Here is a 13,817-nt window from a genome sequence, read left to right on the forward strand (position 1 = left end):
AAAACCTTACATTGCACTATCAAATATTTTAAATGTATGTACTGAAAAGAAGCCAGAAACAAGAATATATGCTGTACAGTTCTGTTTATATGAAGTTCAAAATGAGGCAAAACTCATCTATAGCCTTAGAAATCACAAAGCACTTACACTTTGGGATAGTAATTAGAAAAGGAAGGAAGTGGCTTCTAGTTTCTGGTAATATTCTGATTCTTGGTCTGGGTAGGTTATATAAGTATGTTTACTTTGGGAAAACTCAGCAAGCTACAGGATTATAATTTATGCACTCTTCTGTATGGATATTACACAGCAATATGAAATATCCATGAGCAGAATACAATCCTGGAATCTGGGCATGAAAGGGGGAAGCATATTCCCTTGAACCGAGAACTCCACTTTTTATTTTATTTTATTTTATTTTATTTATTTATTTGTGTGGGGAAAAAAAAATCACAAGAAGAGAATAGCTAACATCTGGGTGTTCCTTTTACTGATTCTTGTTCATCTTTCTCTTTTGCTAACAGATTTATATTTTTCCAAGGCAAATATGCTCTAGGTTTTAAAAGAAGCCTTGCTAGTACTAGAATAAGAATATTAAATGTTGGGTTAGCACCATGCAGTGATTTCAGCAAACACTAGATGTCAGAGTTTAGTCCTCAATGATTTCCTAATAGCAAGCCCTTGAATGCTTTCCAGTTGTTTCATTGGAATTTTTGCTGCAGAGGCACCTGGGTGGCTCAGTTGATTGAATGTCTGCCTTCAACTCAGGTCACGACCCCAGTATACTGGGATCATGATCCCAGGGTCCTGGAGTTGAGCCCCACTTTGGGTCCTGTTCAGTGATGAGACTGCTTATCCCTCTCCCTCTGCCTGCCACTCCCCTTGCTTGTGCTCTCTTTATGTCAAATAAATATAATCTTAATTTTTTTTTTTTTTTTTTTTTTTTTTTTGCATTTTGCTCTGTCCTCTCACCAGGTTCCCTGGGAGAGACAAGTTTATTCTTGGGCTTATATGGAAAATAAATATATAAAAATAGCAGTACAAATCCTGAAAAAAAAAAAAAAAAGAGTAAAAGGGGAGATTAACCCCACCAATATTAAAACATATAAAATGATTGTGTAATTTATACTATAGTAATAGCACATAATTATGCAGGACAACGAGACAGAAAAAAAATTTAAGGTCCAGAAATAACCACAAGTATCCAGGAAAGTTTAAAACTAGATCAAAAATGGCATTTCAAATCACTGAGATAAAGACAGAATTTTAAATAAATGGCAATTTGTTTAAAGGGACAACTGGATAAGAATTTGAAAAGAAGTAAAATAAAACTGGATTCATACTTCATACCTTAGACCAGAATAAATTTCCAACTGATATGAAATCAATAAATAAATAAGTAGACTTTTAAAAGAAAAGTGATACAAATACTAGAAAACATGGTTTAGTTTCCTTTTAACCTGGATATGAGAAAAATCTTCTGAAATTTAGAAACTCCAGATTCAGAAGTAATACAAGTAAAATTGGTAAGTTTGATAAGCTATCGAACAAAAATGAGGTGAAACTATTCACAATTTATACCACACAAGGAGGAAAGAATGAGAAAAGTAGTATATATCAACATAGACCTCTGCTAATTTTGCAAACAGAAACACAGGAAAATGAAATCAGCAACTAAATTTTTTTAAGTAACCTCTAAGTAATGGAGATAGAAGTGAGGAAAAGACTTCTCTGAATATACTTTTGCTTTTTAAATAATGTATGAATTTGGGATGTAAAAAATATTTAGCTCAGAGAAAGAGAGATCAAATATGATAAAATATTAGTGAATCTGTAAGGGCCTATTTAGCCAGAGCGGCTCCACCCGGGTTGAACAGCCATTTTTTTGTTTATGCGGTAAAACTTAAATTGACCCGCTCCCCCCACCAGGAACTTACTTAAAAGCAAGTCCAGGAAACCAGTCCCAGGTAACAAAAAACCATGTTTTCTAGTATTTGTATCACAAGTACAAGGGCAGGTCAGGTCAGGTGGAGATAACAGTCTGAATGCAGGGATGAGTCGGGTCAGGTGGAGACATCCAATCAGTAGAGTGCGCATACTGTCTCCCCAGCTACCAAGGGGTGTGGGCCCTGCCTTTTGGGCACCTTTTGGGCGCCAGTTCTGACCAAGGTGATAGGCTAGTTCAAATAGCTACTATGGGGTGAATTGTAATTCAATTGGCCACCAGTGTGAGACCTAGCATGACTGTGCAGCTTTCTCTGTGTGTTACAATCTCATTGGCCACCTGTGTGTGGCCAGGCCCAACTACATGGCCTTTGCTCTATAAAAGTTATCTGTAAGGCATGGAGGAGTCACCTCTTTGGAAGAGATGGCCCTGGCTGGTCAGTTTGATTCCCGATGCTTGGCACAAAATAAAGCTTCACTTGACATTCACTTTTTATCAGTTTCACTCCTTTGATTAAGGACCCAACACTGGCGGCTCGTCTGGGATCAAACGATGAGAGCTGAGCGGGCATCATAATTTCTGGGAAAAGCCTCCAGAGGTAAGAGCTCCAGATTTTATTCTGTGAGATCCAATCTTTCTCTCTGGTTGCGGAGCTCCAGGGTATGGTGCACAAGGGAGAAGCTGGAGGCAGCCATGCTCCCCAGGGCTGAAGTGGATGCGGGGTTGCCTCATCCCTCTTCTGGTGGATCGTCTAGGGTTTTGAGTCCCTCGAGGTGGTCAGGGGACCGAGAAAATCCCCACCAGCAGGTGGTTGCAGGAGACCGAGTAAATGTCCACTGGCCGCTGGGTCTGGTTGTCTTTGTTTTGTCTTTTTGTTGCCTGTTGTGTTGCTTGTCTCTAGGGGGCTGAGAAATCCCCCACAAGGGTCAGGCTCTGGGTGAGGGCCACTGGGTCTGTGGTTGTTTTTGTCTTGTCTTTTTGTTGTCTGTTGTGTGGCTCGTCCCTAGTGGACCAAGAAAATCCCCACTGGTGCATGTCTCTAGGAGACCAAGAAAACCCCCACCAGTGGCAGGCTCTGGGTGAGGGCTGCTGGATCTGCGGTTGTTTTTGTCTCGTCTTTTTGTTGTCTGTTTTGCTGTTTGTTGTGTTTGAAGAAATGAGGCAAGCAGAGAGTAAGGGGACTCTGACTTTCATCTCTCTATTCCTCCTAATAGATGTAGGGCTTCTCCCTTACTCATTTCTTGTGTTAATGGCTGGCTATAACTGGAGCCAACTGTGGTTAGTCTAACTCGAGACAGAGACTTTAAGGAATATTCCCAAGAAGCTGCTGAAACTCCCTTTGTTTGGGGGACGTTCCTTGCCCTCTTTGGCCTGACATGGACTGCCTAGCCCCTTCCCCTTGCTGGCAGGAAAGCATGGCGTCTCCTCCTCTCTTGGAGCTGATGAGCTCTAGAACTGGGAACCCTTTCTCTGCCTTCTGGTGGCACTTTGTTCTGTTCTTCACTGTTGGGAAACAAGAAGAGCCATCCCGGGACCTAACACCCCCCACTCCAGATCTTCCCACCCAGATCTCAGATAAACATTTGAAGTGGAGTGGGCCCAGTGGAACATAAATCAGTATTTGAACTAAGTTAAGTTTGTTGGGTTAATTAGGATGAACATGTTTTTTTGAGTTAACAGCAGTAAATGTGAAACTTCAAAGTTTACTTAAGATCAAATAAGTTTGTGTTATTTATGTTAAAATCTGTTGAAGTCTGTTAGCAAAAAAGATGACTAAAACTGATGATTAATTGTATGTCTCAAAGTTTTTTTTTATTAAGATTTTATTTATTTATTTGACAGAGAGAGATCACAGTAGACAGAGAGGCAGGCAGAGAGAGAGAGGGAAGCAGGCTCCCCGCTGAGCCGAGAGCCCTATGCGGGACTCGATCCCAGGACCCTGAGATCATGACCTGAGCCGAAGGCAGTGGCCCAACCCACTGAGCCACCCAGGCGCCCATATGTCTCAAAGTTTTAATGGGTAATTGTTAAAGTAGCTTTCAAATCTTTGGTAACCTGAAACTTTAAATCAAATGGGATAAAATGCTAGAGCGCTGGTTGCTGGAACTAGATTTGTGCTTTTGAAACCTGTTGGTAAACATGTTTTGTGCTTAACTGATTCATAAATTTGCCTTCTAAGAATTCTGTTGCAACAGTTCACAATTGGTTAACACTTAGTCTGCACTAGAGATTGAGATGTTTCTAAGAAAATGTAAGTGGTTTTCTCTTTACCCACCCAGAATTGTAAATGAGATCTGTTTGACTCATAAGGCTTTTTCTTGATATGCTAAGTTACTCAGGGAGTACTGCTAAACCAATGATAAACCTTGAGTTACATTTGGGTAAATGCTGTAACTACTCTAGAGGTTCTATACATTTCCTAAAGTTTAATGTTTTGATAGGGTCACCACTTGATATTTAACCATATCTATTCTGAGTTTTTGTCATTTGTAATTGTTTTAATCCTTTTGTAAGATGAATTCCGCCTTAAAGGAAATTCATATGGGAGACTTTCAGGACAAATACAGGTCTTTAATATGTTAAAATCCTGGAACTGAAATGGGTAAGAATTTACAAAAGGAAAAGCTGCATTTGGACTAAACAAGAATTAGTGACATGGGACAAGATGAACTGAAATATTGTAATGTTGTGTCTCTTAATGTTTTGCTTTATTTTAAACAATTACTGATTCTGTAATGTTTGCTCCTCTAGACTAGGGAAAATTTTTCATAAGTTATCTGTAACTTACAGAGATGTAAAAGTATTCATTTGTAAACAAATCAAGGCATTCAACTTTTCTCTCTATCTGAACCTTCTGAAACCAAAGATCTCAGTAAGTATTCTTTCTTCCTTGGCAATAAGTCATTTGCATAAGTCTTATTGAACTTATGCAGATTCTTATTGAATCTGTTCTTCTTGTAACAGGACACCATTGGGAACACTGGTTATCTTACCAAGGCTTTGACTAGAATGTCATATTTGAAAAAGACTCAGATATAACCAGACAGCTTAAAGGAGCTAAGATTGACTATAAAACCTAGAACCATAAAGCCCTTTGGAACTGTTGGCCTGATACCTTGCTTACAGAGTTCCCAGCAGCCTCACCAGGTGAGTAAAGGATGTCACTTCCTGGTAGGCACAGGGGGCTCAGAAAACGTTGGGTACCACAGGAAGAGGAATTTGCTCAAATCGACAGGTATTACAGACAAGTCTGATGGCAACTACGTGACTTGGCTTCTGGCCCAGAGAGGCTACAATGTTCAACTTAGAGATTCCTTATAAGAAGTTCCAGCAAAGCAGATTCTAAAAGATCTATATGAGCACTTAATATTCTTGCTGAGCTTATGTAAATAATTAGGTCAAGTTTGTTAAAACTGGATTTGTTTTTCAAGTAAATTAGTCCTGATTTGGCTATCTCTGGAAATGAAGGTTATTTTAGAGAGAAAAATTAGTTTTAATAACACACCTTTATGGATGTTAAGTTCTAGATTTGGTTTTCTTTCTTTCTTTCTTTCTTTCTTTCTTTCTTTCTTTCTTTCTTTATTTTTTTTTTTACCTAAGCTAGACAACTTGAGGAAAATGTTAGAGGAAGATTTAAAATATTTACAAAAATGGGTTAAACTAGACTATGAAGGGGATTGGGTTAAGACTAGAACAGGAAAGTTAATTCTTCCTCAAAGTTATGTTAGTTTTAGTGCAGACCTTTTCAGGCTGGGTAGAGGCTTTTTCTGCCAAACATGAGATGGCAGGAGCTTCTAGAGGCCAAAACGCTTCTAGAGGTTTGGGTTACCTCTTGAAATCGGGTCAGACAATGGCCCTGCCTTTGTGAGTTCAGTCTCTCAGGCATTGGCCAAAGCCGTGGACACTAGTTGGAGGCTACATTGTGCCTACTGGCCCCAGAGTTCTGGGCAAGTAGAGAGAATGAACCGCACTCTCAAAGAGACCTTGGCAGAGCTAATTCTGGTGGTGGATAGGTTGATCTCCTTCCTGTCACCCTCCTTGGGACACAGTGTACACCCTGCTTAATAATGTTCGGGAGACACCCCCCACACACACACTCTGCCCTTGGCTACAAGGGGTTGACCTAGCAGAAATGACTGAATCAGTCTGTACTCCAGTCACTGCAGGCATTACAGTCTGTCTTACAAAGAACCCATGCAGGGATCTGAATTGCCCATACTGAGATGGAGACAAAGGTGGAGACACATCCTTACTAACCGAGGGACTTGGTCTGGATATGCTGCCGCCAAGTGGGAGGTTTGGAGCCTTGCTGGAAGGGACCGTTTGTTGTCATCCCGACCACCCCCATGTGGTGGAAGTTAAGGGTGTTGGGGCCTGGATTTGCACAGGCTATGTCAAATGAGGCAAGGATGAGGATGCCCCCGAGATGGATGCCACTGCTGGTGGACCCTGCCGATCATGGACTAAAGCTAACACTCAAAACAATGAGTTCCTTGAGTTCATTGTTGCTCCTATTGTTAAAGTATAGGTGGGAAATATATACAATTGCAAAAGAAAGGAGGGTTTGACATACTATTTCTAGAAAAAGGGGGGCTCTACATTGCCCTAGGAGAAGAATGCTGTTTCTGGGTAAATCACACTGGAGTCATTAAAAACAGGATGGCAGCCATGAAAAGAGACTAGAAGAGTCAAGGATCTGACTAATCTCCAAAGAAAAGGGGGGAATGTAAGGGCCTATTTAGCCAGACTGGCTCCACCATGGTTAAATAGCAATTTTTTTGTTTATTCAGTAAAACCTAAATTGACCCTGCCCCATCCCCCAGAGGAACTTACTTAAAAGCAAGTCCAAGAAACCAGTCCCAGGTAACAAAGCCCAAGTACAAGGGCAGGTCAGGTCAGGTGGAGATAACAGTCTGAATGCAGGGATGAGTCGGGTCAGGTGGAGACATCCAATCAGTAGAGTGCGCATACTGTCTCCCCAGCTACCAAGGGGTGTGGGCCCTGCCTTTTGGGCACCTTTTGGGCGCCAGTTCTGACCAAGGTGATAGGCTAGTTCAAATAGCTACTATGGGGTGAATTGTAATTCAATTGGCCACCAGTGTGAGACCTAGCATGACTGTGCAGCTTTCTCTGTGTGTTACAATCTCATTGGCCACCTGTGTGTGGCCAGGCCCAACTACATGGCCTTTGCTCTATAAAAGTTAGTCTGTAAGTCAGGGAGGAGTTGCCTCTTTGGAAGAAATGGCCCTGGCTGGTCAGTTTGATTCCCGATGCTTGGCGCAAAATAAAGCTTTACTTGACCTTCGCTTTGTATCAGTCTTGCTCCTTTGATTATGGACCCAACAAATCAAGATGAGGGTACAGCGGCTGTTTATTATATTCTTTCAACTTATTGTGGTAGAATCAAAACTACTGGTAAGAAGTGGAAGATTTGCTGGCTGCTCAAACTGTACAAGTGACAAGCAAAAGTCACCACAAATTTAAATACAATATTTTATCTTTTTAAAAGATTTTATTGATTATATATAATATTTTAATGTAAAATACTACAATGAAGATATTATGTTAGCCTCATTTTTACTTGACTAAGGGCTTCTTCTTTACCTTCTCATTGGTAAATCCATGACAAGTAATTATTAAGAAATATTGAATTTTCAATGTTTTACTCTACTCAAAAGCATCAAACCAAGACTTAGGTGATGATTTAGGTCAGCAGTCTATGACGGGACTCTGAAAAGCAAAGAACGTGGAAGTAGAAACAAGGAGTCCTCAAGGAGGAAGGAAAGAGGAAGCAGGGCTTCAAAGGCTTCAAAGGCAAAAATAAATAGATAAATATGATAGAAATAGAAAACTAGTTAATTCAACAGTGATGTCAGGCACCATCCTGGTATTGGGGATAGAGCAGTAATAGTTACATTGCAATGAATAAAATAAAGGAAAATCCCTACTGACATTAATTTTACGGGAAATGGAATTTACTATGTGGTAGGCACTGTTCCAGGGACTTTACATATGTTAATTCAATCCCAACAACAATCCCAGGGGCTTGGTGCTATTCTTACCCCACTTTTCAGGGAAGTAAAGGAAAGCAAAGGAAGGATATGTTGCCGAAGTCCCACAACTAATACATGGCAGGGTCCAAGGAGGTAACTCCACCACTCACACTCCTCTGCAACACATTCGAAAGTAAGGAAGGAGCTGCATAAAAAGAAAAACAAACAAAAAACAAAAACCAAAAAGGGGGAGAAAGTGCAGAGAACAGGTAGAACAGACACAAAGCATGGTCAGAGGAAAGGATAGCTATCAGGAGTATTAAACTGAAAGAGACCTGGGCCCTGGGTTGTACAGTCAGTTGAGGCTGGTTTCAGCTCAGGTCATGATAATAGGGTCCTGAGATCCAAGCATGCATCAGACTCCATGCTCATTGTGGAATCTGCTTGCAGCTCTCTCTCCCTCTCCTGCTGTGTCCTCCCATCCTGCACACTCACTAAAATAAACAAACCCTTAAAAATAAACAAATAAGTAAACTTAAATTTAAAGAACTGAAGGAGGGCTAAATTCCATGTCCTTAATGAATATTCAGTATTGAAACTAAGAATGTAAGATTGTCCTTAATATAAGAGCTGAGGAAAAGGGCAGAGTAGAACTAGGTGGTGGGTGTATTAATGACCAACTCAACCTACTTTACCACTTTACCCAAGCCTTGCCCTTGAGAAGTGAATTATGAAGTATGTGTAACAGAAAAAGAGAGATTATTACTAACAGTTACTTTGAGTTCGTTGAACATTCCAGATCAACTTGTTTGCAGACTTGCTAAGCAAGATCTGGTATTTTCTACCCACTCATTGCTTTGTTGATATAATGTAGCACATTATAACAGCTAGATATTTGGGAAATGAATTCTTTCTGGATGCAAAATATTGAGGATTTCACCATAGCTGTCATACCCTTACCAAGGGTATGACAAGATCACATGTACAAGATCACATGTACATTAATTAATATAATATAATGAGAGGAAAAATTGCCTTGCCCCCCTGAAAAGTTTTTATTAAAACCTAATCAAGATTGGGTGTTAAGATCATGACCTTTAATTTACTAACCCAAGTGATTATTTTATTTGAAATAATTCATAAATATTAAATCACCCACATTGAGTCCAAGATTAAATTATCTCTGGAAAACACTACAGGTTGCTGTTGAACAGGTCAACTTTTGTTTATGTGCAAGATGGTTATACAGCAAAGAACATGGGTTCTTCATTATCATCATTAAATGCTGACTCAATCACAAATGATTCAATTTCCTGTTTAATAAGTTACTTAGTCATACTCAATGAGAGGGCTCAGTGTTCTATCTTGATCTTTGACAGGAGAGAATGATGATGAATATACTTGAAAACTGTGGGTGATGCAGGCAGCTGACATGGAATTGAAATTTCAAAATCTCTTGTAAGCAGCCAGAGCTCAGAGCTACATGAATCAGCCCTTGCAGTTAACTGACAAGCCTGGTATGCTTCATCTTTTAACTCCAAATTTCAAAGTTCCTGGCCAACATCATTTAGGGGTCACCACCACTCTCTGGAGTAAAAAGAATATATTAAATATGCATATATATTAAATATATATACATATATATTTAAAAGTTAGTCTCTGGGCTCCATATTAAGTAAACATAAGGCTCTTTTTCTTCTTCCAGGAAACCAAATATTGATCACTCAAAATGTAAAGATCTCATTTTTAAACATTTGCCTCAGTTTACATTTTATCTCAGACCTCTGGACTAAGCTGCCTGATACTCACAGAATTGCCACACTCTCACTCTTCCTCTTCCCCACTCTGCCCACCTCTCATTCATAACTACCAACATTTGTTCCTCTAGTCCAGGATGATGAGTCTGGTTCTCATTTTCTACCTCTAGCCTTTGACTTTTCCATCTTTTTCTGAGGACTTCATTAAAAACTTTGCTTTAGATTTCCAGTTCTAAAAAACAAAAATGAACTTTAAAAATATTAAGTTAAAAATACTTTCCAGACTTAAATTGATATCTGAATCCATACAAATCCTAGAAGAAAGCACAGGCAGTAATTTTTCGGACACTGACCATAGTAACTTTTCTCTAGATATGTATCCCAAGACAAGGGAGACAAAAGCAAAAATAAACTATTGGGATCACATCAAAATAAAAAGCTTTTGCACAGTGAAGGCAACAATCAACAAAACTCAAGACAACGTATTGAGTGGTTGAAGATATTTGCAAATGACTTAATTGATAAAAGAGTTAGTATCCAAAATATATAAAGAAATTATACAACTCAATGTCAAAAATATATATATAATTAAAAGTGGGCAGAAGACATGAGCAGCCATTTCTCCAAAGAAGACATTCAGATGGCCAACAGACACAGGAAAAGATGTTCAAGATCACTCATCATCAGGGAAATTCAACTCAAAGCCACAATGATATACCACCTCACGCCTATCAGAATAGCTAAAATCAACACAAGAAACAATGTTGAAAAAGGAACACATGGTCATGCACCACTGGTAGGAATGCAAATTGGTCCAGCCACAGTGAAAGATAGTTTGGAGGTTCCTCAAAAAATGAAAAATAAAAATACTATGTGGATCAGTAATTCCGTTATTGGGTATTTATGCAGAGAATATAAAAACACTAATTAGAAAAGATATATGCATCCCCTATGTCTATCACAGCATTATTTACAATAGCCAAATGATGGAAGCAGCCCAAGTGTCCATGCATAGATGAGAGGATGAAGATGTGGTATGTATAGATGATGGAATACTACTGAGCCACAAAAAAGAATGAGATCTTGCCATTTGCAAGAACATGGATGGAGCTAGAGAGTATAATGCTAAGTGAAATAAATCAGAGAAAAACAAATACTGCATGGTTTCACTCATATGTAGAATTTAAGAAACAAAACAAAAGAACAAAGAAAAAAGAGCTAAACCAAGAAACAGATTCTTAATTGTAGAGAACAAACTGATGGTTACCAGAAAGAAGATGGGTCTGGGATGGGTGAAATAGGTGAGGGGGATTAAAGAGTATATTTATCTTTTTTTTTTAAAGATTTTATTTATTTATTTATTTGACAGAGATCACAAGTAGGCAGAGAGGCAGGCAGAGAGAGAGAGGGAAGCAGGCCCCCTGCTGAGCAGAGAGCCCAATGCGGGACTGGATCCCAGGACCCTGAGACCATGACCTGAGCCGAAGGCAGGGGCTTAACCCACTGAGCCACCCAGGCACCCAAAGAATATATTTATCTTGATGGACACAATTAATGTATAGAATTGTTGAGTCACTATATTGTATACTGGGAAGTAATACACTATATGTTAACTAGACTGGAATTAAAATTTTTTAAATGTATTTTTCAGGCTTCATAGCTTTCCAAATGTTACCAGAAGAATCCTTTCATTTGATCTCCATAGCAGCCTTGGGAAGCAAGTGGGACAGACATTACTTATTCCTTCAGATGAGAATATAGGATTGGAGACATTGGGACACTCACCTAAATGGACATGACCTGCCAAAGTCTGCTGACCCAGTCCAGTATGGTCTTTATACAGTCTAAGTTCTCCAGATCATGAAAACTCTAGCTTCATATGATTGAAGTCTCTTTGAAAAGGCTGACAGTTTTCATAATCCAAGCTGGAATTTATTTATATAGAATGACCTCACATTATTCTCAAGCCTAGGCTTTGTGTTCATTTGAGCAGTATAATTGTTCCTTTTTTATTTTTTCACTCAAATATATACAGTGATAGGCTAGGTAAGATGATGACGATCATTTATGCCATTCCTAAGAGTCTATTTTTGTAGGGATTAGAGAGGAAGAGACAGAAAGAAAAATAAAAGTGGCACCTGCAACATTTGGTTAAATATTATATATGCGGAGTTGGGGTACCTTCTGAAGGAAAATGTAGGTAATAGAATCACTAGTCTTACTCATCTATGAAATAAAGAACAGAGAGCAAGAGGGTAGATTTAAGAGACTAAGTGAGGAATTCAATTTTAGGTCATTGGGAACCATGGAACATTCAGAAGTTGTGTCGAATAGAAAACTGAAGAGAAACATACTTCACTAGGTTTGACTGTGGTAAGAACCAAACCCCAACTTTGTTCTTTTTTTATTAACAAAAGTCTGTTTCCTCCTTAGAATATGTATCAACTGCAGTTCTTCCATTTCTTATCTTCATTCTCTGATCACAGCTGAGATAGCAGCATTACCCAGAGCCAACCTTGCAATGACTCTTCAAGTTTTTATCAGATGCATCTGATGACACACCAGTTTATATCCTATAAGCTGAAGCAATTCACATGGACAAAGTCAGCATCAGTGGGGTAGAGAAGTGTACTCCCATAGAGGGAGAATTGTGAGTCTTATAGAAAACAAGCCAGGAAATATGGTCCTCTTTCAGGAAAATGAATTAAATAATTTAAGACAATAATACAATACAAATAATACCACAAGTACAGAAGTGTCATGGTCTGTAAAAGAGATAAATTTGTGAATCATTAGTGCACAGGTTTGCTGTTGACACCATGGGAATAAATCAGTGTTTTAGATTTGTGAGAAGAGAAATGTCAAGAATAAAACTATGATCTACATACACCTCCATATATATCATTACACCATTGATCATAATGCTGCCTCATCCAGAATGCCCCATTTGTCACTCTCATATCCAATCCTGCCTATAATAGTGTGGTAGACATTTGTATGATTTTTTTAACCTCCTCTTAACAATACCCTGACTTGTTTATTGGAGTGTTAGCTCTACCTACTGTACAGTTTTGTCAGGTGGTCAGACCAGCTGTTTGCTTTTTCCACTGTAGAAGGTGAGGGGGCCCCCAAAGACTCCCTTTTTTTTTTTTTTAAAGATTTTATTTATTTATTTGACAGACAGAGATCACAAGTAGGCAGGTAGAGAGAGAGAGAGAGAGGAGGAAGTAGGCTCCCTGCTGAGCAGAGAGCCAGATGTGGGGCTCAATCCCAGGACCCTGGAATCATGACCTGAGCTGAAGGCAGAGGCTTTAACCCACTGAGCCACCCAGACGCCCCACCCCTCCAAGACTCCTTTGACTCTATCTTTCCTTTTACTGTCCTATATTTTCAAGGGGTAAGTAAGTTGCACAAACTCAGCCAGTTGGGTCTTCTGAATGAGAATTTGTCTCTTGAGTAAATGCCCCAAGCACAAGTGAGAGAGGTGTTCATTCAATCCAGCAATGCCTACATTCTTATAGTGCCAACTTTCTACCCTTCTGTAATAGCTTACATCGCTACTCATTTTAAAGTCAATCCTTCTACTTTTCCAGCACATCTGTGAGTTCATAAGATATCCTTATGATAAAACCCATTTTCCTTAAATCTTTTCAAGTTGGTATACTAGTCAGTTCAGGTCTTATAACCAAATGCCATGGACTGAGTGTCTCAATGACAGAAATTTATTTTCCCATAGTTCTGGGGGCCCAAAATCCAAGATTAGGGTGCCAGCATGGTCAGGTTCTGGCCAGAGCGCTCTTCGTGACTTTCAGATAGCCACTGTCTTGCTGTGTCCTCACAAGGGATGTGGGTAGCAGGGGCAGATCTCCCTTCTTAGGAGGCTGGATTCCTATCAGACCGCACCCTTATAACTTCATTTAACCCTCATTACTTCCAAAAGACCCTATGACACAGACTCATTAGGGGTTAGGCCTGCCAGTGGAGGGTATACCTTCTAAAGGCCAAGATACTAGAATAATGAAGAGTTATACTATATTATTAGGATTAAAAATTACTTATGAATCTAATAAGCAACATGAGTGGGGCTGGTCCCTGGGAGACTGGGCTATTAACAACAAGCTTCTT

The sequence above is a fragment of the Mustela nivalis genome (genome assembly GCF_964662115.1).
Source record: "Mustela nivalis genome assembly, chromosome: 5".
Classification (NCBI taxonomy): domain Eukaryota; kingdom Metazoa; phylum Chordata; class Mammalia; order Carnivora; family Mustelidae; genus Mustela; species Mustela nivalis.